Consider the following 26,444-nt stretch of genomic DNA (forward strand, 5'->3'; position numbering starts at 1 on the left):
TGATAATGGGCAGGATGAAGCAAACAAAAAGCCTGACAATAGCAGCCAAACAGACGTATACATTACAAGTAAAGGATTGTTACCAGGAATTCAGAGTAGACAAAGTCAAAGTGAAGAACCTGGAGCTAAGATATTAATGGAAAATAGCGTTTTAGAAACTTTCTGCAATTTCGTCTTGTCTTTTACAATCATATTGGTCAATATCTTCGAATGGGAATTGCCAAGGAGAATCACAGAGGAGTTAGAACCCCATAAACATAACTATTGAAAATTGTGTCTCTCATAAATTGTTACTGTTGTCAGACATGGAATATCCACCTGTCATTGAAAAGAAAATAACATCTATTTGTATTGTCCTGCAGTTCATGTTCTGAAAACTCTTCTGAAGATATTCCATTAAATCCTAAAGGTAAATACACTCAATGTTTGTCTGTAAAACTATCACTCTGCACATTATCACTCAATCTGTATTACTTACATCTCTATCCATCTGTTTACAATATTTTCTGTATTCATTTATCATTAACCCCTTTTCGATTGGACAATTTTCTATTGTTTTCTCCTTCCCATCTTCCAAGAGCTAGGATTTTTTTTATGTTTTTTTACACTGAGTGCTTTTTATGACACCATTCAATATAGCATTAAATGTAGAGGAAAAGATTCTAAGGTCAGTAAATTAACACTATAACTTTAAGATGGGTTTGTAACCTCGGGTTAGTGGAAAAACATGGCAGAACTTCTCACGTTACAGGTTGTGCAGGGTGCTATCACAACACTTGGGGTGAGTCTGGGCATACATGCAAAATACCTGAAATAAAGTACCGTATATACTCGAGTATAAGCCGACCCGAGTATAAGCCGACCCCCCTAATTTTGCAACATAAAACTGGGAAAACTTATTGACTCGAGTATAAGCCTTGTTAGGGCTAGCGGAACGCACCAAATAATAAGATAGATTAAGGTGCGTTCGCAGCCCGGGATCCACTGTGCAGAGATGGAACCTGCTGCCAAGTAATGACGGACTATATGGCGGTACAATGTGAATACACACACGGGTTAACTTCACCCTGTGTGAAGGAAGCGAACCCTGTTAAGTCACAGGGCCACGGTACTGCACACAAGAGCGCAAGCAAGGAGTCACCAAGCTTAGTCCCAAGACTTGGGATCCGAGTCCGACTAGACTACTTGCGCTCGACACCGCTAATGGGGTGTCGGCGTAACCAAAGTAATAATATAAGATGCACGACAGTGCATGTGGTGCCACACTGGCGGACGCCACTAACCACCCAGGCTTGGGTCAGAAAAGCGCTGTGAAAGCGCACAGCGCCGCACTGGCGGTCACAGCAATTAGACGCTGTAAGGTGTGTAACGTGCTGGTAGCTAAGTCGGGCACTAGATAGCAATCACCCACCTTCCGCGAACAGTCATCCAATAGGGACGTTTACAAATGTACACTAGCGCATGGCCGTGCGGTCATGCGCAGCTTATATAGCTGCAGCACGTTCAGGACCTTCCAATAAAGGACCAATGGGAACCGCTGCAGCATCTGAGTATGTGACCCTCGATCTCCAATGGGAGATCTCACCCTGGGCATGCTCAGAAGGGAAAAAGCAGGACTTAGATCCCAAAAGCGTCTGCTCGCCGCTGCCCAGCACTGGCTTCAATGGCAGAAGCTATGCACAGAGTGAGACTGAGCAAGATGCTGGGAACGACGTCTCCGCTGAGCAGACTCCACTGCGGCTGGAGAAGAATGGAGACCGCAGCAGAGATGGTTCGAGATTCCCCCTGTGTAGAGGCGGGAACTCAACACCTAACATTACCCCCCCTCCTAGGGCCCCCCTCCTTGGTCCTCGCTACGCTCAAAGGCAGCAATGAGCTGTGGAGCTTGAATGTGTTCAGCAGGCTCCCAGGACCTGTCCTCTGGGCCATAACCCTTCCAATCCACCAAATAAAATTTTTTGCCACGTACCACCTTGCACCCCAAAATAGCGTTCACCTCGTAATCATCCGTAGACGAACCCGATGTCCCGGCAGATGACTCGGAAAACCGGGACATGTATACGGGTTTCAAGAGAGACACATGAAAGGTGTCGGTGATACCCAAGCGTGGAGGAAGGGCCAGACGGTAGACCACAGGGTTAACCTGTTCAAGGACCTTGAAGGGACCCAAGTAGCGAGGTGCAAACTTAGTGGACTCAACACGCAACCTGATGTTACGGGCGGAGAGCCACACTAAGTCGCCAGGAGCAAAGGTCGGAGCAGGGCGTCGATGAGCATCGGCGGAGGATCTCATTCTCTCCTTGGAGGCCAGAATGGCATCCTGAGTGCGGTCCCAAATGTCCCGTGCCTCCACAGCCCAGTCTGCCACCCTGGAATCGGCGGAAGACACAGGCATGGGCACAGGGACACGCGGATGCTGGCCGTAATTTAGGAGGAATGGAGTCTGACCGGTGGAGTCGGCTGCGGCGTTGTTAAGCACAAACTCTGCCCACGGTAGCAAGGATGCCCAGTCATCCTGCCTGGCAGAGACAAAATGTCGTAAATATGTGACCAAGGTCTGGTTGGCCCTCTATACCAAGCCATTCGTCTTGGGATGATATGCCGAAGAGAGATTCAACTCAATACTGAGTAGACGACAAAGCTCTCTCCAGAATCGAGACTCAAACTGGGGACCCCGGTCACTAACAATTTTGTCTGGCATACCGTGTAGGCAAAAGATGTATTTGATGAACAACACAGCCAGAGCCCATGCAGAAGGTATCCGTGGAAGAGGCACCAAGTGCACCATTTTGGAAAAATGGTCGGTGATCACCCAGATAATGGTGCAGTTACGAGACTTTGGTAAGTCCACTACAAAGTCCATCCCGACCATCTCCCAGGGCCTGTCCGCCACCGGCAGAGGGTAAAGCAAACCAGCTGGCCGTTGCCTAGGGGACTTGTTCTTGGCGCAAGAGACACACGCCCGAACATACTCTGCGACATCACGAGCCATATGCAGCCACCAGTATGTCCTCGCCAGTAACTCAGATGTCCTTTTGGAACCAAAACGTCCACCCACCCTGGACGAGTGTGCCCAAGAAAGAACTTCCAGTTGCAAACTGGATGGTACAAAAGTCTTGCCCGGAGGCACAGACTCTAGCGAAACTGGGGCCACAGTTCTCAAGCTCTCGGTGGCGACAATAAGCCGAGGCTCCTCATCCTCCTCCACAGATGACACAACGGAGCGAGAGAGAGCGTTGGCCCGAATGTTCTTCTGCTCAGAAAGAAAATGGAGGGTGAAATGAAACCGGGAGAAGAACAAGGACCATCTGGCCTGGCGAAAATTTAACCGCTGGGCTGTCTGCAGGTACACCAAGTTCTTGTGGTCAGTGAACACTTGGAAGGGAAAGCGAGCTCCCTCCAAGAGATGTCTCCACTCTGAAAAGCTAACTTCATGGCTAGCAACTCCCTGTTCCCGATGGAATAATTCCTCTCCGCTGGTGTGAAGGTCTTGGAGATTAAGAAGCAAGGATGTTTCCGACCTTGAGCATCTTTTTGGAAAAGGACTGCTCCAGCACCAACGGTAGAGGCATCCACCTCCATGACAAATGGCTTATCTACATCGGGGCAATGTAGGATGGGAGCGCTAACGAAGTGTGACTTAATCGAGAGAAAGACCTTGGAGACCTCCTCTGACCACAACTTGGGATTTGCTCCTTTCTTGGTGAGGGCAACCAAGGGAGCTACCAAAGTTGAGAAGTGTGGGATGAACTGACGATAGTAGTTAATGAACCCCATAAAGCGCTGCACCGCTTTAAGTGAACGGGGTTCCTGCCTGTCCATCACAGCCTGTAGTTTGGCAGGATCCATAGCCAATCCCTGGGCGGAGATGATATAGCCCAGGAAAGGTAAGGACTCCTGCTCGAACATACACTTCTCCAACTTGGCATAGAGGGAGTTTGCCCGTAGGAGGTCGAAGACTTTGCAAACATCTCTCCGGTGGGAGTCAATATCTGGAGAGTAGATGAGAATATCATCCAGATAGACTACAACCGAGGTGGAGAGCATATCCCGGAAGATGTCGTTCACAAAGTCTTGGAAGATGGCTGGGGCATTACAGAGTCCGAAGGGCATCACCAGATATTCATAGTGCCCATCCCTGGTGTTAAAAGCCGTCTTCCATTCGTCCCCCCATGGATGCAAATCAGGTTGTAAGCACCCCGCAGATCTAATTTAGTAAATACCCTTGCTCCCCGAAGCCTATCGAAGAGCTCAGATATCAAGGGCAAAGGACACTTATTCTTAACGGTGATGGCGTTAAGACCCCTGTAGTCTACGCATGGACGCAATTCCCCATTCTTCTTCTGCACGAAGAAGAACCCTGCCCCAGCAGGTGACACTGACTTCCTAATGAATCCTCTTGCCAGATTTTTCTGGATGTACTGTGACATTGCCTCCATCTCCGGGAGAGATAACGGATAGACTCGACCCCGGGGAGGCTCAGCACCAGGCAAGAGATCAATAGGACAGTCATAGGGGCGATGGGGCGGAAGGGTCTCTGCCACCTTTTTGGAGAACACGTCTGCATAAGACCAGTATTGCTTGGGGAGAGAGGAAAGATCTGTGGGTACCTCTGTAGTAGCAACCTGAACGCACTCCCTCTGACACCTACCCCAACAAGATTCACCCCATCCCAGAATTCTGCCTGAGGACCACTCGATATGAGGAGAGTTGTTGTGAATTCAGCTTTTGGGCTCCCTCCGGTGGTTGTAGAGGGTAATGCAGTTGGGCCTGGATTGCAGGAGTGGACATGTGTATCTACTAATTGCAGGACTGACTGGGGTATATAGCTTTGCAGGATCCTTTAGTCAGTGCCAGTTGTCCATTGTTCTTGAAGGATTCACTTCCCTGCTGGTCTCTCCAGTTTGCTGTGTTTTTCTACAAAGATAAGTCCTGGCTTTGTTTTTGCTGTCCACCTGCAGTGGACCTTATAGTTCTGTGCATTTTCATGTTTTTGTCCTGTCCAGCTTGGTCTGTGAAGGATTTTTTGCAGTCTAGCTATTTCTCTGGAGATGCAGATATACCCCCCCATGTCTTTAGTCAGATGTGGTGATCCGTATTTTCTGCGGTGGATATTTTTCTAGTGTTTTTATACTGACCGCATAGTACTCTGTTCTATTCTTTCTTTTTAGCTAGTATGGCCTCCTATGCTAAAATCTGATTTCATATCTGCGTATGATTTTTCCTCTCCTCTCACAGTCAATATTTGTGGGGGGCTATCTATCCTTTGGGGATTTTCTCTGAGGCAAGATAGGTTTCCTGTTTCTGTCTTTAGGGGTAGTTAGATCTTAGGCTGTGTTGAGGGGTCTAGGGAGTGTTAGCAATGGTTTGGGTGTGTCAGTTTGGAGTTTGCAACTTGCGGAGCAGTCAGCTCTGCAGAAACTCAGCCTGTATGAGTTAACACAGAGCCAGCAGAGCGAACTCCTGGCACCCCGCAGCATGTTACGGTGGTTCCGTCGCCCTCGGCAACCAGACTCCCGCGAACTGCTTTGTTTCCCGGCTGCGATCTGGGAGGATATCGTATGCTGTACACTGTGTGAGTGTGGATATTAAAATGTGTTTGCTGTGACCTTTTCCTGTGGTCACTGTCTGTCACACTGAATCAACCCCACTGCACAGTGTAAACTGAGTTTTTTTTTCAGGTGGTAAAATGAAAACTATGAGTTTTCTATAGGCGAATGCTACTGGAATCTCCTTCTCTGTGGAGTTTTTTGTTGCGTTTATCTCTTCCTGAAGCATTTCCTGAAGTGGTTTTAAAGAGTTTTTCAAATATTTGTGCAGTTTTTTCTGAAGCATTTTTTCAGTGTTTTGATTGAACAATTTGGAGGTTTACAGAGTGGAACCACTCCAAAAGACTCTTCAAAAAGTTAGTGTACACATAAACTAAAAAAGGCAGCTCTTAGTAATGAATGAAAACATACACTGAATATTCTCACATTTGGAATACTGTGCACAATGTTGGTCTCCGGTGTACGGGAAGGTTGAACTTGATGGACTCAAGTCTGCAGTTAACCTTAAAACTATAAAACTATGAATTGTAATAATGTCTTCATTCATTATCTGCTCAACCTTGGTTGCTGCCTACCTCGTCTGTTGCGCTCTGCATTAGAAGTTCTGGTTGGGCTCTCTCTCTGCTGGCACCAATCACTTGACATTGACGGAGGTGTGGAGGAAGGGAGCACCTCCATAGACTTCGGCACCTCGGCGGACCACTCCCCTGCCCCCACTATGCTGTTTCACTGGTACACACACATGCACTTATTAGTTGCACTCACATCACTCATATACAGTACAGATTGCAGACGCCATTACATATATTGTACATAATAGAACTCACATGTCTGCCTATAGCTATGGCACAGGATGACTTTAATAATGCAAAGTCTGCAATATCACATTGCAACCATGACATAATTGTTTCAATTTTCTGGATTTTTGGTCACAAACTTCAATGCAATTTGCTTTTGACTGTGATTCATTTGTCTCGTGAATAATTGCCATTGAGTGACTATTGGGTGTCTCAGATCCTAAACTGCAGATAACAAAAAAATTATAATTTTTTTTATTTTATCGTGCAACTTGCATGCAACTTATAGTCATTATCTGCAGTTCTGGCTTTCATATGTGGTCCCCTCCCAGTTTTCCCTGCACAATAATACTTCTAACCACTGGGCAGAGAATTGCAGCATAACCTCCATCTTCTACATGGAACTGGTTATAATTGCAGCAGCAGAGAAAACTGCAACTCCATCAATCTCAGAATTGGATTATTGTTTGCATCATATTGGTTAAATGACACATTTTACTGTTATTTATCGATTGTAGACTTACATCGTCATTATATAAAATCTCTTTGGTTGATGGAAACTGATAAAAATAACCCAAAACAGGAAATCCTTTCTACTTCTTGCAACTGAAAATATTTATAGAGATAACCACTTGTCAAAATAGTTCTGCTGAGCGCTTCTTTTTCTGGGTAGTTACCGTATTTTCTCATATACTGTACTTTAGAAAATTCTGCAAAAAAATTGATAATCTGTTTTAGAAATATACAGTGGGGCAAAAAAGTATTTAGTCAGTCAGCAATAGTGCAAGTTCCACCACTTAAAAAGATGAGAGGCGTCTGTAATTTACATCATAGGTAGACCTCAACTATGGGAGACAAACTGAGAAAAAAAAATCCAGAAAATCACATTGTCTGTTTTTTTTAACATTTTATTTGCATATTATGGTGGAAAATAAGTATTTGGTCAGAAACAAAATTTCATCTCAATACTTTGTAATATATCCTTTGTTGGCAATGACAGAGGTCAAACGTTTTCTGTAAGTCTTCACAAGGTTGCCACACACTGTTGTTGGTATGTTGGCCCATTCCTCCATGCAGATCTCCTCTAGAGCAGTGATGTTTTTGGCTTTTCGCTTGGCAACACGGACTTTCAACTCCCTCCAAAGGTTTTCTATAGGGTTGAGATCTGGAGACTGGCTAGGCCACTCCAGGACCTTGAAATGCTTCTTACGAAGCCACTCCTTTGTTGCCCTGGCGGTGTGCTTTGGATCATTGTCATGTTGAAAGACCCAGCCACGTTACATCTTCAATGCCCTTGCTGATGGAAGGAGGTTTGCACTCAAAATCTCACGATACATGGCCCCATTCATTCTTTCATGTACCCGGATCAGTCGTCCTGGCCCCTTTGCAGAGAAACAGCCCCAAAGCATGATGTTTCCACCACCATGCTTTACAGTAGGTATGGTGTTTGATGGATGCAGCTCAGTATTCTTTTTCCTCCAAACACGACAAGTTGTGTTTCTACCAAACAGTTCCAGTTTGGTTTCATCAGACCATAGGACATTCTCCCAAAACTCCTCTGGATCATCCAAATGCTCTCTAGCAAACTTCAGACGGGCCCGGACATGTACTGGCTTAAGCAGTGGGACACGTCTGGCACTGCAGGATCTGAGTCCATGGTGGCATAGTGTGTTACTTATGGTAGGCCTTGTTACATTGGTCCCAGCTCTCTGCAGTTCTTTCACTAGGTCCCCCCGCGTGGTTCTGGGATTTTTGCTCACCGTTCTTGTGATCATTCTGACCCGACGGGGTGGGATTTTGCGTGGAGCCCCAGATCGAGGGAGATTATCAGTGGTCTTGTATGTCTTCTATTTTCTAATTATTGCTCCCACTGTTGATTTCTTCACTCCAAGCTGGTTGGCTATTGCAGATTCAGTCTTCCCAGCCTGGTGCAGGGCTACAATTTTGTTTCTGGTGTCCTTTGACAGCTCTTTGGTCTTCACCATAGTGGAGTTTGGAGTCAGACTGTTTGAGGGTGTGCACAGGTGTCTTTTTATACTGATAACAAGTTTAACCAGGTGCCATTACTACAGGTAATGAGTGGAGGAAAGAGGAGACTCTTAAAGAAGAAGTTACAGGTCTGTGAGAGCCAGAAATCTTGATTGTTTGTTTCTGACCAAATACTTATTTTCCACCATAATATGCAAATAAAATGTTAAAAAAACAGACAATGTGATTTTCTGGATTTTTTTTTCTCAGTTTGTCTCCCATAGTTGAGGTTTACCTATGATGTAAAGTACAGACGCCTCTCATCTTTTTAAGTGGTGGAACTTGCACTATTGCTGACTGACTAAATACTTTTTTGCCCCACTGTATATACATTTATAACACTGATGCTGGAAAGGATAACACACCTTATATGCCGCTGTTGGAGATTGACTGTGGCATTATTAATACATATTACACTAATATTGATAACACTAGTATTAGTACATTATTACTTTGTAATGTAACATTATTTATTTCTATCTATGGATATCAATGACACATCTAATGATAGTTTATTTGAAGAGGACAACAAAATAGCAACATTATTTTAAAATCATGTGCCCCAGTAATCAATTACCGTATATACTCGAGTATAAGCCGAGATTTTCAGCCCACTTTTTTGGGCTGAAAGTTCCCCTCTCGGCTTATACTCGAGTCATATACCGGGAGGTCGGCAGGGGAGGGGGAGCAGGGGCTGTGTAATCATACTTACCTGCTGCGGCGCGGTCCCTGCAGTCCCTGGCTTCCCCGGCGCTGCAGATTCTTCCTGCACTGAGCGGTCACATGGCACCGCTCATTACAGAAATGAATAGGCGGCTCCACCTCCCATAGGGGTGGAGCCGCATATTCATTGCTGTAAATGATCGGTAACTGTTGACCGCTCAATTACAGGAAGAAGCTGCAGCGCCGGGGAAGCCAGGGACTGCAGGGACCGCGCCAGGAGCAGGTAAGTATACGGCGAGCGCAGCGCTGCGCTATATTTACTTGCTCCTCGCTCCGGTGCGGCTCCGTCTGCAGCGTCCTCTAGCAGTGACGCTCAGGTTAGAGGGCGCAGTGACATAGTCAGTGCGCGCCCTCTGCTGAGCGTCAGTGCTGGAGACGGAGCCGCACGAGGAGCAGGTAATTATTGAAAGCGCCGGCGTCCTGAGCAAGAGAGGTGAGTATGTGATTTTTTTTTTTTATGGCAGCACCAGCAGCATTCTATAAGGAGCATCTATGGGGCCATAAAGAACGGTGCAGAGCATTATATATGGCACAGCATTATATAAGGAGCGTCTATGGGGCCAAAAAGTACGGTGCAGAGCATTATATATGGCACAGCTTTATAAGGAGCATCTATGGGGCCATAATTAATGGTGCAGAGCAATATACCGTATATGGGGCACAGCTTTATAAGGAGCATCTATGGGGCCATAATCAACGGTGCAGAGCAATATATATGGGGCACAACTTTATAAGGAGCATCTATGGGGCCATAATCAACGGTGCAGAGCATTATATGTGGGGCACAGCTTTATGTGGAGCATCTATGGGGCAATAACGAACGGTATAGAGCATTCTATATAGCACAGTTGTATATGGAGCATCTATGGGGCAATAATGAACGGTATGGAGCATCTATTTTTATTTTTGAAATTTACGAGTAGCTACTGCATTTCCCACCCTAGGCTTATACTCGAGTCAATAAGTTTTCCCAGTTTTTTGTGGCAAAATTAGGGGGGTCGGCTTATACTTGGGTCGGCTTATACTCGAGTATATACGGTACATGTTATTCATTACTCATTTTGGTAAAATGATTGATCCATACAAATATAGTTATACATTAATGTACTCCCTTGTCAAAATTTCCCTTCAAGTATAATCTCATCTTACATGTTGAATCTGGTCCTGTGTGTATATCTGATGTTCGGTTAATGCCTATATGCAGAGGATGTGGCTTTTGCGCAGACTTCAAAGATCCAGATAAAAAAAGACAAACTGTAATGTAAATGAGACCTATAAAACTGGAACACTATAATAACTAGATGGGTATTTCCTGAAGGAACTACAGATAGTGCTTTGGAATGGTGCCCGGGCTGCCCCTGCAAGACTTTCACACTTGGGTGCCCTTCAGGGTCCGATTTGGTAAGTGGGGCCCCTCAGGGTCCGATTTGGTAAGTGGGGCCCCTCAGGGTCCGATTTGGTAAGTGGGGCCCCTCAGGGTCCGATTTGGTGGTCGGGGCCCCTCAGGGTCCGATTTGGAGGTCGGGGCCCCTCAGGGTCCGATTTGGTGGTCGGGGCCCCTCAGGGTCCGATTTGGTGGTCGGGGCCCCTCAGGGTCCGATTTGGTGGTCGGGGCCCCTCAGGGTCCGATTTGGAGGTCGGGGCCCCTCAGGGTCCGATTTGGAGGTCGGGACCCCTCAGGGTCCGATTTGGAGGTCGGGGCCCCTCAGGGTCCGATCTGGAGGTCGGGGCCCCTCAGGGTCCGATTTGGAGGTCGGGGCCCCTCAGGGTCCGATTTGGTGGTCGGGGCCCCTCAGGGTCCGATTTGGAGGTCGGGGCCCCTCAGGGTCCGATTTGGAGGTCGGGGCCCCTCAGGGTCCGATTTGGAGGTCGGGGCCCCTCAGGGTCCGATTTGGAGGTCGGGGCCCCTCAGGGTCCGATTTGGAGGTCGGGGCCCCTCAGGGTCCGATTTGGAGGTCGGGGCCCCTCAGGGTCCGATTTGGAGGTCGGGGCCCCTCGGCCTCCGATTTGGAGGTCGGGGCCCCTCGGCCTCCGATTTGGAGGTCGGGGCCCCTCGGCCTCCGATTTGGAGGTCGGGGCCCCTCGGCCTCCGATTTGGAGGTCGGGGCCCCTCGGCCTCCGATTTGGTGGTCGGGGCCCCTCGGCCTCCGATTTGGTGGTCGGGCCCCCTCGGCCTCCGATTTGGAGGTCGGGGCCCCTCAGCCTCCGATTTGGAGGTCGGGGCCCCTCGGCCTCCGATGTGGTGGTTGGGGCCCCTCGGCCTCCTATTTGGTGGGCTGGACACCTCAGGTAACAATTTGGTGGGTTGGTCACTTTAAGAGCTGATATTATCTGGCAAAACTGTGTCCTGGTGGGGTCATGTAGAGTTCGTAGGCGTTGTCATAGTAACTGGGTCTGACTGCACATAGCAATGAGCTAATCAGCCAGGTGGCAGTTGGCAGTTATTTCTAAATTGCCTCAGAAAACAGCCATTATAAGCTTATGGCAAAATTTCCCTATTGAAATGCATTGGAGGCAATGCTTTCCAATGAGTGGAAAACAATTTTCAAACGCTAATTGCGCCAAAACTACAAATCTGATCGACACGAAAAATACTTAGCACACCTCTCATGGACGCTGGCTTCGAAATGACACCTCACTGGAGTCTGTGCGTGTAGCGGTTCGGGCCGCATTAATTGCGGAAAAAAGCCTAATAATAATAAGAAGAACTAGATGGGTATTTCCTGAAGGAACTACAGATAGTGCTTTGTAATGGTGGCCGGGCTGCCCCTGCAAGACTTTCACACTTGGGTGCCCCTCAGGCGCTGGTTTGGTGGGCGGGGCCCCTCAGGGGATGATTTGGTGGGCGGGGCCACTCTGTGTCCGATTTGGTAGACGGGACCACTCTGGGTCCGATTTGGTGGGAGGGGCCACTCTGGGTCAGATTTGGTGGGCGGGGCCACTCTGGGTCAGATTTGGTGGGCAGAGCACCTCTGGGTCAGATTTGGTGGGCAGGGCACCTCGGTCAGATTTGGTGGGTGGGGCACCTCTGGGTCAGATTTGGTGGGCGGGGCACCTCTGGGTCAGATTTGGTGGGCGGGGCACCTCTGGGTCACATTTGTTGGGCGGGGTCACTCTGGGTCACATTTGGTGGGCGGGGTCACTTTGGGTCACATTTGGTGGGCGGGGTCACTCTGGGTCACATTTGGTTGGCGGAGTCACTCTGGGTCCGATTTGGTGGGCGGGGTCACTCTGGGTCCGATTTGGTGGGCGGAGTCACTCTGGGTCACATTTGGTGGGCGGGGTCACTCTGGGTCACATTTGGTGGGCGGGGTCACTCTGGGTCACATTTGGTGGGCGGGGTCACTCTGGGTCACATTTGGTGGGCGGGGTCACTCTGGGTCACATTTGGTGGGCGGGGTCACTCTGGGTCACATTTGGTGGGCGGGGTCACTCTGGGTCACATTTGGTGGGCGGGGTCACTCTGGGTCACATTTGGTGGGCGGGGTCACTCTGGGTCCGATTTGGTGGGCGGGGTCACTCTGGGTCCGATTTGATGGGCGGGGTCACTCTGGGTCACATTTGGTGGGCGGGGTCACTCTGGGTCACATTTGGTGGGCGGGGTCACTCTGGGTCACATTTGGTGGGCGGGGTCACTCTGGGTCACATTTGGTGGGCGGGGTCACTCTGGGTCACATTTGGTGGGCGGGGTCACTCTGGGTCACATTTGGTGGGCGGGGTCACTCTGGGTCACATTTGGTGGGCGGGGTCACTCTGGGTCACATTTGGTGGGCGGGGTCACTCTGGGTCACATTTGGTGGGTGGGGTCACTCTGGGTCACATTTGGTGGGCGTGGTCACTCTGGGTCCGATTTGGTGGGCGGGGTCACTCTGGGTCCGATTTGATGGGCGGGGTCACTCTGGGTCACATTTGGTGGGCGGGGTCACTCTGGGTCACATTTGGTGGGCGGGGTCACTCTGGGTCACATTTGGTGGGCGGGGTCACTCTGGGTCACATTTGGTGGGCGGGGTCACTGAGTCACATTTGGTGGGCGGGGTCACTCTGGGTCCGATTTGGTGGGCGGGGTCACTCTGGGTCACATTTGGTGGGCGTGGTCACTCTGGGTCCGATTTGGTGGGCGGGGTCACTCTGGGTCACATTTGGTGGGCGGGGTCACTCTGGGTCACATTTGGTGGGCGGGGTCACTCTGGGTCCGATTTGGTGGGCGGGGTCACTCTGGGTCCGATTTGGTGGGCGGGGTCACTCTGGGTCACATTTGGTGGGCGGGGTCACTCTGGGTCACATTTGGTGGGCGGGGTCACTCTGGGTCACATTTGGTGGGTGGGGTCACTCTGGGTCACATTTGGTGGGTGGGGTCACTCTGGGTCACATTTGGTGGGCGGGGTCACTCTGGGTCACATTTGATGGGCGGGGTCTCTCTGGGTCACATTTGGAGGGCGGGGTCACTCTGGGTCCGATTTGGTGGCCGGGGTCACTCTGGGTCGGATTTGGTGTGCGGGTCACTTTAAGAGCTGATATTATCTGGCAAAACTGTGTCCTGGTGGGGTCACTCGGGGCCCAGTTAGTTTTGCACACCCGGGGCGCACTTAGTTTTGCACACCCGGGGCGCACTTACTTTTGCACACCCGGGGCGCACTTACTTTTGCACACCCGGGGCACACTTACTTTTGCACACCCGGGGCCGGGGCGCACTTACTTTTGCACACATGGGGTCGGGGCGCTCTTACTTTTGCACACCCGGGGCACACTTACTTTTGCACACCCGGGGCGCACTTACTTTTGCACACCCGGGGCACACTTTTGCACACCCGGGGCCGGGGCGCTCTTACTTTTGCATACCCGGGACCGGGGTTGCACTTACTTTTAACTCACGGGACCGGGGGTGCACTTACTTTTCACCCACGGGACCGAGGGTGCACTTCCTTTTCACCCATGGGAGCGGTGGTGCACTTACTTTTCACCCACAGAATTGGGGGTGCACTTACTTTTCACACCCGGGACCGGGGGTGCACTTACTTTTCACACCCGGGGCCGGGGGCGCACTTAATTTTGCACACCCGGGGCCGGGGGCGCACTTACTTTTGCACACATGGGGTCGGGGGCGCTCTTACTTTTGCACACCCGGGGCGCACTTACTTTTGCACAGCCGGGGCCCACTTACTTTTGCACACCCGGGGCGCACTTACTTTTGCACACCCGGGGCGCACTTACTTTTGCATACCCGGGGCCGGGGGCGCACTTACTTTTGCACATCCTGGGCTGGGGGCGCACTTACTTCTCACACACGGGGCAGGGTGCCCTTACTTTTGCACACACGGGGGCGGGGGTGTACTTAGTTTTGCACACACGGGGGCAGGGGCGCACTTACTTTTGCACACCTGGGACCGGGGGTGCACTTACTTTTGCACATCCGGGGCCGGGGGCGCACTTAATTTTGCACACCCGGGGCCGGGGGCGCACTTAATTTTGCACACCCGGGGCCGGGGGCGCACTTACTTTTGCACACATGGGGTCGGGGCGCTCTTACTTTTGCACACCCGGGGCACACTTACTTTTGCACACACGGGGCGCACTTACTTTTGCACACCCGGGGCACACTTTTGCACACCCGGGGCCGGGGCGCTCTTACTTTTGCATACCCGGGGCCGGGGGCGCACTTACTTTTGCACATCCTGGGCCGGGGGCGCACTTACTTTTGCACACACGGGGGTGGGGGCGTACTTACTTTTGCACACACGGGGGCGGGGGCGCACTTACTTTTGCACAACTGGGACCGGGGGTGCACTTACTTTTGCACATCCGGGGCCGGGGGCGCACTTACTTTTCACACACGGGGTCGGGGGTGCACTTACTTTTGCACATCCAGGGCCGGGGGCGCACTTACTTTTCACACACGGGGGCGGGGGTGCACTTACTTTTGCACACACGGGGGCGGGGGTGCAGTTACTTTTGCACACACAGGGCGGGGGTGCACTTACTTTTATACACTTGGGGTGGGGGTGAACTTAGTTTTGCATACACAAGGGGTGCACTTACTTTTGCACACACGGGGCGGGGGTGCACTTACCCTCTGGGTCCAATTTGGTGGGCGGGGTCACTCGGTCCGATTTGGTGGGCTGACACCTCAGGTAACAATTTGGTGGGTAGGTCACTTTAAGAGCTGATATTATCTGGCAAAACTGTGTCCTGGTGGGGTCATGTAGAGTTTGTACGCGTTGGCATAGTAACTTGGTCTGACTTCGCATATCAATGAGCTGATCAGCCAGGTGGCAGTTGGCAGTTATTTTTTAAATTGCCTCAGATATCAGCCATTATAGCTTATGGCAAAATTTCCCTATTGAAATGCATTGACAATGCTTTCCAATGAGGGAAAAACAATTTTCAATCGCACATTGCGCCAAAACTACAAATCCGATCGACACGAAAAATACTTAGCACACCTCTCATGGACGCTGGCTTCGAAATGACACCTCACTGGAGTCTGTGCGTGCAGCGGTTCGGGCCGCATTAATTGCGGAAAAAAGCCTAATAATAAGAACTAGATGGGTATTTCCTGAAGGAACTACAGATAGTGCTTTGGAATGGTGCCCGGGCTACCCCTGCAAGACTTTCACACTTGGGTGCCCTTCAGGTGCTGATTTGGTGGGCGGGGCCCCTCAGGGTCCAATTTGGTGGGTGGGACCCCTCAGGGTCCGATTTGGTGGACGGTGCCCCTCAGGGTCCGATTTGGTGGACGGGGTCCCTCAGGGTCCAATTTGGTGGACGGGGTCCCTCAGGGTCCGATTTGGTAGAAGGGGTCCCTCAGGGTCCGATTTGGTGGACGGGGCCCCACAGGGTCCGATTTGGTGGGCGGGGTCACTCTGGGTCCGATTTGGTGGGCGGGGTCACTCTGGGTCCGATTTGGTGGGCGGGGTCACTCTGGGTCCGATTTGGTGGGCGGGGTCACTCTGGGTCCGATTTGGTGGGCGGGGTCACTCTGGGTCCGATTTGGTGGGCGGGGTCACTCTGGGTCTGATTTGGTGGGCGGGGTCACTCTGGGTCCGATTTGGTGGACGGGGGGTCCCTCAGGGTCCGATTTGGTGGACGGGGTCCCTCAGGGTCCGATTTGGTAGAAGGGGTCCCTCAGGGTCCGATTTGGTGGACGGGGCCCCACAGGGTCCGATTTGGTGGGCGGGGTCACTCTGGGTCCGATTTGGTGGGCGGGGTCACTCTGGGTCCGATTTGGTGGGCGGGGTCACTCTGGGTCCGATTTGGTGGGCGGGGTCACTCTGGGTCCGATTTGGTGGGCGGGGTCACTCTGGGTCCGATTTGGTGGGCGGGGTCACTCTGGGTCCGATTTGGTGGGCGGGGTCACTCTGGGTCCGATTTGGTGGGCGGGGTCACTCTGGGTCAGATTTGGTGGGCGGGGCCACTCTGGGTCAGATTTGGTGGGCGGGGCCACTCTGGGTCAGATTTGGTGGGCGGGGCCACTCTGGGTCAGATTTGGTGGGCGGGGTTACTCTGGGTCAGATTTGGTGGGCGGGGTCACTCTGGGTCCAATTTGGGGGGCGGGGCCACTCGCGGTCCGATTCGGGGGTCCGGGTCACTCGGGGTCCGATTCGGGGGCGGGGTCACGCAGGGTCCGATTTGGGGGGCGGGGGCACACTTACTTTTTCACACACGGGACCTGGGTGCACTTACTTTTCACCCACGGGACCAGGGGTGCACTTACTTTTCACAAACGGGATCGGGGTGCACTTACTTTTCACACACATGGGACCGGGGTGCACTTACTTTTCACACAAGGGACCGGGGGTGCACTTACTTTTCACACCAGGAACGGGGGTGCACTTACTTTTCACACACGGGACCAGGGGTGCACTTACTTTTCACTCACGGGACCGGGGGTGCACTTACTTTTCACCCACGGGACCGGGGGTGCACTTACTTTTCAACCACGGGACCGGGGGTGCACTTACTTTTCACACCCGGGACCAGGGATGCACTTACTTTTCACACACGGGACCGGGGTGCACTTACTTTTCACCCACGGGACCGAGGGTGCACTTACTTTTCACTTACGGGACCTGGGGTGCGCTTACTTTTCACACTCAGGACCGGGGGTGCACTTACTTTTCACACACGGGACTGGGGTGCACTTAATTTTCACCCACGGGACTGGGGGTGCACTTACTTTTCACAAACGGGATCGGGGTGCACTTACTTTTCACACAAGGGACCGGGGGTGCACTTACTTTTCACACACATGGGACCGGGGTGCACTTACTTTTCACACCAGGAACGGGGGTGCACTTACTTTTCACACACGGGACCGGGGGTGCACTGGGCACCTCAGGGTCAGATTTGGTGTGCGGGTCACTTTAAGAGCTGATATTATCTGGCAAAACTGTGTCCTGGTGGGGTCATGTAGAGTTCGTAGGCGTTGTCATAGTAACTGCATCTGACTGCACATAGCAGTGAGCTAATCAGCCAGGTGGCAGTTGGCAGTTAGTTTGAAATTGCCTCAGAAATCAGCCCATTATAAGCTTATAGGAAAATTTACCCATAGAGAAATTGCATTCCAAACAGGGGAAAAACGCAAATTGCGCCAAAACTACAAATCCGATCGACACGAAAAATACTTAGCACACCTCTTGGGAACGCTGGCTTCGAAATGACACCTCACTGGAGTCTGTGCGTGCAGCGGTTCGGGCCGCATTAATCGCGGACTGAATAATAATAATAATAATAATAATAAGTTGTCTACGGGGGAATAACAATATAGTGCTTTTTACAAAAGCACTATAATAACTAGATGGGTATTTCCTGAAGGAACTACAGATAGTGCTTTGGAATGGTGCCCGGGCTGCCCCTGCAAGACTTTCACACTTGGGTGCCCTTCAGGCGCTGATTTGGTGGGTGGGGCCCCTCAGTGTCCGATTTGGTGGGCGGGGCCCCTCAGGGTCCGATTTGGTGGGCGGGGCCCCTCAGGGTCCGATTTGGTGGACGGTGCCCCTCAGGGTCCGATTTGGTGGGCGGGGCCCCTCAGGGTCCGATTTGGTGGGCGTGGTCACTCTGGGTCCGATTTGGTGGGCGGGATCACTCTGGGTCCGATTTGGTGGGCGGGGTCACTCTGGGTCCGATTTGGTGGGCGGGGTCACTCTGGGTCCGATTTGGTGGACGGGGTCACTCTGGGTCCGATTTGGTGGGCGGGGTCACTCTGGGTCTGATTTGGTGGGCGGGGTCACTCTGGGTCCGATTTGGTGGGCGGGGTCACTCTGGGTCCGATTTGGTGGGCGGGGTCACTCTGGGTCCGATTTGGTGGGCGGGGTCACTCTGGGTCCGATTTGGTGGGCGGTCACTCCGGGTCCGATTTGGTGGGCGGGGCCACTCCGGGTCCGATTTGGTGGGCGGGGCCACTCCGGGTCCGATTTGGTGGGCGGGGTCACTCCGGGTCCGATTTGGTGGGCGGGGCCACTCCGGGTCTGATTTGGTGGGCGGGGTCACTCCGGGTCCGATTTGGTGGGCGGGGTCACTCCGGGTCCGATTTGGTGGGCGGGGTCACTCTGGGTCCTATTTGGTGGGCGGGGTCACTCTGGGTCCGATTTGGTGGGCGGGGTCACTCTGGGTCCGATTTGGTGGGCGGGGTCTCTCTGGGTCCGATTTGGTGGGCGGGGTCACTCTGGGTCCGATTTGGTGGGCGGGGTCACTCTGGGTCCGATTTGGTGGGCGGGGCCACTCTGGGTCAGATTTGGTGGGCGGGGCCACTCTGGGTCAGTTTTGGTGGGCGGGGCCACTCTGGGTCAGATTTGGTGGGCGGGGCCACTCTGGGTCAGATTTGGTGGGCGGGGTTACTCTGGGTCAGATTTGGTGGGCGGGGTCACTCTGGGTCCAATTTGGGGGGCGGGGCCACTCGGGGTCCGATTCGGGGGTCCGGGTCACTCGGGGTCCGATTCGGGGGCGGGGTCACTCAGGGTCCGATTTGGGGGGCGGGGGCGCACTTACTTTTTCACACACGGGACCAGGGTGCACTTACTTTTCACCCACGGGACCAGGGGTGCACTTACTTTTCACCCACGGGATCGGGGGTGCACTTACTTTTCACCCACGGGATCGGGGGTGCACTTAATTTTCACCCATAGGACCGGGGGTGCACTTACTTTTCACCCACGGGACCGGGGGTGCACTTACTTTTCACCCACGGGACCGGGGGTGCACTTACTTTTCACCCACAGGACCGGGGGTGCACTTACTTTTCACCCACGGGACCGGGGGTGCACTTACTTTTCACCCACGGGATCGGGGGTGCACTTACTTTTCACCCATAGGACCGGGGGTGCACTTACTTTTCACCCACGGGACCGGGGGTGCACTTACTTTTCACCCACGGGACCGGGGGTGCACTTACTTTTCACCCACAGGACCGGGGGTGCACTTACTTTTCACCCACGGGACCGGGGGTGCACTTACTTTTCACCCACGGGACCGGGTGTGCACTTACTTTTCACCCACGGGACCGGGGGTGCACTTACTTTTCACCCACGGGACCGGGGGTGCACTTACTTTTCACCCACGGGACCGGGGGTGCACTTACTTTTCACCCACGGGTACGGGGGTGCACTTACTTTTCACCCACGAGTCCGGGGGTGCACTTACTTTTCACACACGGGATCGGGGTGCAATACTTTTCACCCACGGGAGCGGGGGTGCACTTACTTTTCACCCATGGGACTGGGGGTGCACTTACTTTTCACCCACGGGACCTGGGGTGCACTTACTTTTCACACCCGGGATCGGGGGTGCACTTACTTTTCACACACGGGAACGGGGGTGCACTTACTTTTCTCTCACGGGAACGGGGGTGCACTTACTTTTCACCCACGGGACCGGGGGTGCACTTACTTTTCACCCACGGGACCGGGGGTGCAATTACTTTTCACCCACGGGACCAGGGGTGCACTTACTTTTCACTCACGGGACCGGAGGTGCACTTACTTTTCACCCACGGGACCGGGGGTGCACTTACTTTTCACCCATGGACCGGGAGTGCACTTACTTTTCACACATGGGGGGGTGCACTTACTTTTCACCCACGGGACAGGGGGTGCACTTACTTTTCACCCATGGGACTGGGGTGCACTTATTTTTCACACACCGGACCGGGGGTGCACTTACTTTTCACCCACGGGACCGGGGGTGCACTTACTTTTCACACCCGGGACCAGGGATGCACTTACTTTTCACACACGGGATCGGGGTGCACTTACTTTTCACCCACGGGACCGAGGGTGCCCTTATTTTTCACACACGGGACCGGGGGTGCACTTACTTTTCAACCACGGGACCGGGGGTGCACTTACTTTTCACACCCGGGACCAGGGATGCACTTACTTTTCACACACGGGACCGGGGTGCACTTACTTTTCACCCACGGGACCGAGGGTGCACTTACTTTTCACTTACGGGACCTGGGGTGCGCTTACTTTTCACACTCAGGACCGGGGGTGCACTTACTTTTCACACACGGGACTGGGGTGCACTTAATTTTCACCCACGGGACTGGGGGTGCACTTACTTTTCACAAACGGGATCGGGGTGCACTTACTTTTCACACAAGGGACCGGGGGTGCACTTACTTTTCACACACATGGGACCGGGGTGCACTTACTTTTCACACCAGGAACGGGGGTGCACTTACTTTTCACACACGGGACTGGGGGTGCACTTACTTTTCACAGACGGGATCGGGGGTGCACTGGGCACCTCAGGGTCAGATTTGGTGTGCGGGTCACTTTAAGAGCTGATATTATCTGGCAAAACTGTGTCCTGGTGGGGTCATGTAGAGTTCGTAGGCGTTGTCATAGTAACTGGGTCTGGCTTCGCATATCAATGAGCTGATCAGCCAGGTGGCAGTTGGCAGTTATTTTTTAAATTGCCTCAGTAATCAGCCATTATACCTTATGGCTAAATTTCCCTATTGAAATGCATTGGCAATGCATTCCAATGAGAGAAAAACAATTTTCAAACGTTAATTGCGCCAAAACTACACATCCGATCGACACGAAAAATACTTAGCACACCTCTCATGGACGCTGGCTTCGAAATGACACCTCACTGGAGTCTGTGCGTGCAGCGGTTCGGGCCGCATTAATTGCGGAAAAAAGCCTAATAATAATAAGAATAAGAAGAAGAACTAGATGTGTATTTCCTGAAGGAACTACAGATAGTGCTTTTGAATAGTGCCCGGGCTGCCCCTGCAAGACTTTCACACTTGGATGCCCCTCAGGTGCTGATTTGGTGGGCGGGGCCACTCTGGGTCCGATTTGGTGGGTGGGGCCACTCTGGGTCCGATTTGGTGGGCGGGGTCACTCTGGGTCGATTTGGTGGGCGGGGTCACTCTGGGTCCGATTTGGTGGGCAGGGCCCCTCAGGGTCCGATTTGGTGGGCGGGGTCATTCTGGGTCCGATTTGGTGGGCGGGGCCTCTCAGGGTCCGATTTGGTGGGCGGGGTCACTCTGGGTCGATTTGGTGGGTGGGGTCACTCTGGGTCTGATTTGGTGGATGGGGCCCCTCAGGGTCCGATTTGGTGGGCGGGGTCACTCTGGGTCCGATTAGGTGGGCGGGGTCACTCTGGGTCGGATTTGGTGGGCGGGGTCACTCTGGGTCCGATTTGGTAGGCGGGGTCACTCTGGGTCACATTTGGTGAGCGGGGTCACTCTGGGTCACATTTGGTGGGCGGGGTCACTCTGGGTCACATTTGGTGGGCGGGGTCACTCTGGGTCACATTTGGTGGGCGGGGTCACTCTGGGTCACATTTGGTGGGCGGGGTCACTCTGGGTCCGATTTGGTGGGCGGGGTCACTCTGGGTCCGATTTGGTGGGCGGGGTCACTCTGGGTCCGATTTGGTGGGCGGGGTCACTCTGGGTCCGATTTGGTGGGCGGGGTCACTCTGGGTCAGATTTGGTGGGCGGGGCCACTCTGGGTCAGATTTGGTGGGCGGGGCCACTCTGGGTCAGATTTGGTGGGCGGGGCCACTCTGGGTCAGATTTGGTGGGCGGGGCCACTCTGGGTCAGATTTGGTGGGCGGGGTTACTCTGGGTCAGATTTGGTGGGCGGGGTCACTCTGGGTCCAATTTGGGGGGCGGGGCCACTCGGGGTCCGATTCGGGGGTCCGGGTCACTCGGGGTCCGATTTGGGGGGCGGGGGCACACTTACTTTTTCACACACGGGACCTGGGTGCACTTACTTTTCACCCACGGGACCAGGGGTGCACTTACTTTTCACACACGGGACCGGGGTGCACTTACTTTTCACCCACGGGACCGAGGGTGCACTTATTTTTCACACACGGGACCGGGGGTGCACTTACTTTTCAACCACGGGACCGGGGGTGCACTTACTTTTCACTCCCGGGACCAGGGATGCACTTACTTTTCACACACGGGACCGGGGTGCACTTACTTTTCACCCACGGGACCGAGGGTGCACTTACTTTTCACTTACGGGACCTGGGGTGCGCTTACTTTTCACACTCAGGACCGGGGGTGCACTTACTTTTCACACACGGGACTGGGGTGCACTTAATTTTCACCCACGGGACTGGGGGTGCACTTAATTTTCACCCACGGGACCGGGGGTGCACTTACTTTTCACAAACGGGATCGGGGTGCACTTACTTTTCACACACATGGGACCGGGGTGCACTTACTTTTCACACAAGGGAACGGGGGTGCACTTACTTTTCACACCAGGAACGGGGGTGCACTTACTTTTCACACACGGGACCAGGGGTGCACTTACTTTTAACTCACGGGACCGGGGGTGCACTTACTTTTCACCCACGGGACCGGGGGTGCACTTACTTTTCAACCACGGGACCGGGGGTGCACTTACTTTTCACACCCGGGACCAGGGATGCACTTACTTTTCACACACGGGATGGGGTGCACTTACTTTTCACCCACGGGACCGAGGGTGCACTTATTTTTCACACACGGGACCGGGGGTGCACTTACTTTTCACACCCGGGACCAGGGATGCACTTACTTTTCACACACGGGACCGGGGTGCACTTACTTTTCACCCACGGGACCGAGGGTGCACTTACTTTTCACTTACGGGACCTGGGGTGCGCTTACTTTTCACACTCAGGACCGGGGGTGCACTTACTTTTCACACACGGGACTGGGGTGCACTTAATTTTCACCCACGGGACTGGGGGTGCACTTACTTTTCACAAACGGGATCGGGGTGCACTTACTTTTCACACACATGGGACCGGGGTGCACTTACTTTTCACACAAGGGACCGGGGGTGCACTTACTTTTCACACACATGGGACCAGGGTGCACTTACTTTTCACACCAGGAACGGGGGTGCACTTACTTTTCACACACGGGACCGGGGGTGCACTGGGCACCTCAGGGTCAGATTTGGTGTGCGGGTCACTTTAAGAGCTGATATTATCTGGCAAAACTGTGTCCTGGTGGGGTCATGTAGAGTTCGTAGGCGTTGTCATAGTAACTGGGTCTGACTGCACATAGCAGTGAGCTAATCAGCCAGGTGGCAGTTGGCAGTTAGTTTGAAATTGCCTCAGAAATCAGCCATTATAAGCTTATAGGAAAATTTACCCATAGAGAAATTGCATTCCAATCAGGGGAAAAACGCAAATTGCGCCAAAACTACAAATCCGATCGACACGAAAAATACTTAGCACACCTCTTGGGAACGCTGGCTTCGAAATGACACCTCACTGGAGTCTGTGCGTGCAGCGGTTCGGGCCGCATTAATCGCGGACTGAATAATAATAATAATAATAATAATAAGTTGTCTACGGGGGAATAACAATATAGTGCTTTTTACAAAAGCACTATAACTAGATGGGTATTTCCTGAAGGAACTACAGATAGTGCTTTGGAATGGTGCCCGGGCTACCCCTGCAAGACTTTCACACTTGGGTGCCCTTCAGGTGCTGATTTGGTGGGCGGGGCCCCTCAGGGTCCAATTTGGTGGGCGGGACCCCTCAGGGTCCGATTTGGTGGACGGTGCCCCTCAGGGTCCGATTTGGTGGACGGGGTCCCTCAGGGTCCAATTTGGTGGACGGGGTCCCTCAGGGTCCGATTTGGTAGAAGGGGTCCCTCAGGGTCCGATTTGGTGGACGGGGCCCCACAGGGTCCGATTTGGTGGGCGGGGTCACTCTGGGTCCGATTTGGTGGGCGGGGTCACTCTGGGTCCGATTTGGTGGGCGGGGTCACTCTGGGTCCGATTTGGTGGGCGGGGTCACTCTGGGTCCGATTTGGTGGGCGTGGTCACTCTGGGTCTGATTTGGTGGGCGGGGTCACTCTGGGTCAGATTTGGTGGACGGGGGGTCCCTCAGGGTCCGATTTGGTGGACGGGGTCCCTCAGGGTCCGATTTGGTAGAAGGGGTCCCTCAGGGTCCGATTTGGTGGACGGGGCCCCACAGGGTCCGATTTGGTGGGCGGGGTCACTCTGGGTCCGATTTGGTGGGCGGGGTCACTCTGGGTCCGATTTGGTGGGCGGGGTCACTCTGGGTCCGATTTGGTGGGCGGGGTCACTCTGGGTCCGATTTGGTGGGCGGGGTCACTCTGGGTCCGTTTTGGTGGGCGGGGTCACTCTGGGTCCGATTTGGTGGGCGGGGGCACACTTACTTTTTCACACACGGGACCTGGGTGCACTTACTTTTCACCCACGGGACCAGGGGTGCACTTACTTTTCACAAACGGGATCGGGGTGCACTTACTTTTCACACACATGGGACCGGGGTGCACTTACTTTTCACACAAGGGACCGGGGGTGCACTTACTTTTCACACCAGGAACGGGGGTGCACTTACTTTTCACACACGGGACCAGGGGTGCACTTACTTTTCACTCACGGGACCGGGGGTGCACTTACTTTTCACCCACGGGACCGGGGGTGCACTTACTTTTCAACCACGGGACCGGGGGTGCACTTACTTTTCACACCCGGGACCAGGGATGCACTTACTTTTCACCCACGGGACCGAGGGTGCACTTACTTTTCACTTACGGGACCTGGGGTGCGCTTACTTTTCACACTCAGGACCGGGGGTGCACTTACTTTTCACACACGGGACTGGGGTGCACTTAATTTTCACCCACGGGACTGGGGGTGCACTTACTTTTCACAAACGGGATCGGGGTGCACTTACTTTTCACACAAGGGACTGGGGGTGCACTTACTTTTCACACACATGGGACCGGGGTGCACTTACTTTTCACACCAGGAACGGGGGTGCACTTACTTTTCACACACGGGACCGGGGGTGCACTGGGCACCTCAGGGTCAGATTTGGTGTGCGGGTCACTTTAAGAGCTGATATTATCTGGCAAAACTGTGTCCTGGTGGGGTCATGTAGAGTTCGTAGGCGTTGTCATAGTAACTGCATCTGACTGCACATAGCAGTGAGCTAATCAGCCAGGTGGCAGTTGGCAGTTAGTTTGAAATTGCCTCAGAAATCAGCCCATTATAAGCTTATAGGAAAATTTACCCATAGAGAAATTGCATTCCAAACAGGGGAAAAACGCAAATTGCGCCAAAACTACAAATCCGATCGACACGAAAAATACTTAGCACACCTCTTGGGAACGCTGGCTTCGAAATGACACCTCACTGGAGTCTGTGCGTGCAGCGGTTCGGGCCGCATTAATCGCGGACTGAATAATAATAATAATAATAATAATAAGTTGTCTACGGGGGAATAACAATATAGTGCTTTTTACAAAAGCACTATAATAAGAAGTTGTCTACGGGGGAATAACAATATAGTGCTTTTTACAAAAGCACTATAATAATAAGAACTAGATGGGTATTTCCTGAAGGAACTACAGATAGTGCTTTGGAATGGTGCCCGGGCTGCCCCTGCAAGACTTTCACACTTGGGTGCCCCTCAGGGTCCGATTTGGTGGGCGGAGCACCTCAGGGTCTGATTTGGTGGGCGGGGCACCTCAGGGTCCGATTTGGTGGGCGGGGCCCCTCAGGGTCCGATTTGGTGGGCGGGGCCCCTCAGGGTCCGATTTGGTGGGCGGGGCCCCTTAGGGTCCGATTTGGTGGGCGGGGCTACTCAGGGTCCGATTTGGTGGGCGGGGCCCCTCAGGGTCCGATTTGGTGGGCGGGGCCCCTCAGGGTCCGATTTGGTGGAATGGGCACCTCAGGATCCGATTTGGTGGGCGGGGCCCCTCAGGGTCCGATTTGGTGGGCGGGGCCTCTCAGGGTCCGATTTGGTGGGCTGGGCACCTCAGGGTCCGATTTGGTGGGCAAGGCACCTCAGGGTCCGATTTGGTGGGTGGGGCCCCTCAGGGTCCGATTTGGTGGGCGGGGCCCCTCAG

At 53.1% G+C, this 26,444-nt stretch overlaps 1 protein-coding gene across 1 annotated transcript in view; it reads left to right on the forward strand.

Moving 5' to 3' along the window:
* The first annotated feature begins 303 nt into the window (after window positions 1-303).
* Window positions 304-26,444, forward strand: part of TESPA1 (thymocyte expressed, positive selection associated 1) — a 72,352-nt gene continuing 46,211 nt past the window's right edge. Inside the window, exon 1 of the mRNA XM_069758697.1 lies at window positions 304-409. The gene's annotated coding sequence lies outside the window, so the exon portion shown is untranslated. The remainder of the gene's footprint in view (window positions 410-26,444) is intronic.

Source organism: Ranitomeya imitator, chromosome 3 (genome assembly GCF_032444005.1).
Source record: "Ranitomeya imitator isolate aRanImi1 chromosome 3, aRanImi1.pri, whole genome shotgun sequence".
NCBI classification, from domain to species: domain Eukaryota; kingdom Metazoa; phylum Chordata; class Amphibia; order Anura; family Dendrobatidae; genus Ranitomeya; species Ranitomeya imitator.